The 1,402-nt window shown below is 43.9% G+C and overlaps 1 non-coding gene across 1 annotated transcript; it reads right to left on the bottom strand.

The window, feature by feature from the left end:
• Positions 1 to 645: 645 nt before the first annotated feature.
• Positions 646 to 752, bottom strand: LOC115062845. The gene has a single exon (XR_003842760.1). It is a non-coding gene; the product is annotated as a U6 spliceosomal RNA (small nuclear RNA).
• Positions 753 to 1,402: the final 650 nt, after the last annotated feature.

Genomic DNA, 1,402 nt, shown 5'->3' with positions numbered 1-1,402 from the left:
TTCAAACAATGTATATACACTAACAAAGTTTTTAAAAATTATTTTATTAGATATTTTCTTCACTTATATTTCAAATGTTATCCCAAAAGTACCCTGTACCCTCCCCCCGCCCTGCTCCCCTACCCACTCACTCCCACTTCTTGGCCCTGGCGTTCCCCTCTATGGGGCATATAAAGTTTGCAAGACTCTCTTCCGACTAGGCCATCTTCTGCTACAAATGCAGCTAGAGACATGAGCTCTGGGGGTACTGATTAGTTCATATTGTTGTTCCACCTATAGGGTTGCAGACTCCTTCAGTTCCTTGGGTACTTTCTCTAGCTCCTCCATTGGGGGCCCTGTGTTCCATCCTATAGATGACTGTGAGCATCCACTTCTGTGTTTGCCAGGCACTGGCATAGCCTCACAGGGGACAGCTATATCAGGATCCCTTCAGCAGAATCTTGCTGGCATATGCAATAGTGTCTGTGTTTGGTGGCTGATTATGGGATGGACCGGGGGGGGGGGGCAGTCTCTGGATGGTCCATCCTTTCGTCTTAGCTCCAAATTTTGTCTCTGCAACTCGTTCCATGGGTATTTTATTCCCTATTCTAGGGAGGAATGAAGTATCCACATGTTAGTCTTCCTTCTTGATTTTCTTGTGTTTTGAAAAATATGGAACGCTTCACGAATTTGCGTGTCATCCTTGCGCAGGGGCCATGCTAATCTTCTCTGCTTCATTCCAATTTTAGTATATGTGCTGCCGAAGCGAGCACAACAAAGTTTTTAATATAAAAACTTGGCTTAATAAAATGGGACTCATATACTCCCCTGTTTTATATGGTCCAATGTAAGTTAAATCAGGGCCTTCAAGGATAAAAATCGTGTATGTAGCCGGGCATGGTGGTGCACACCTTTGATCCCAGCACTCGGGAGGCAGAGGCAGGCAGATTTCTGAGTTCGAGGCCAGCCTGGTCTACAAAACAGCCTGGTCTACAAAGTGAGTTCCAGGACAGCCAGGGCTATACAGAGAAACCCTGTCTCAAAAATAAAATAAAATAAAATAAAAAAACAAACCAAACAACAACAACAACAACAAAAGTGTATGTTTGTACATGTTTATGTCTGCGTGAAACATTATTCCTACTTACTATCCACTTGACAGCTCAACTTTGCTTATTCTTAACTTTGGGGAAAATAAAGGATTTGCTGTTACAGTCTTGCAACCTCAGAGCCATGGTTCCACCTGCAAAAGTCTCAATAGACAATCCCTAACAGGGCTCAAATTAATATTTTTGCTGAAGCAACAACTGCTAAGTGCTTTGCTCAGCTGGTAGAATGTGAAGTCTGGTGCCTATTTCAACAGCCCCAGTGCAGCCTCTCTCTCTCTCACCCTGAAGGGATTTCTAGGCTGCCTACAGGGTCA

The sequence above is a fragment of the Mus pahari genome, chromosome 21 (genome assembly GCF_900095145.1).
Source record: "Mus pahari chromosome 21, PAHARI_EIJ_v1.1, whole genome shotgun sequence".
In the NCBI taxonomy this organism is placed as follows: domain Eukaryota; kingdom Metazoa; phylum Chordata; class Mammalia; order Rodentia; family Muridae; genus Mus; species Mus pahari.
The sequence above is the reverse complement of the archived record's forward strand: the minus strand, read 5'-3'. Positions and strand labels throughout refer to the sequence as shown.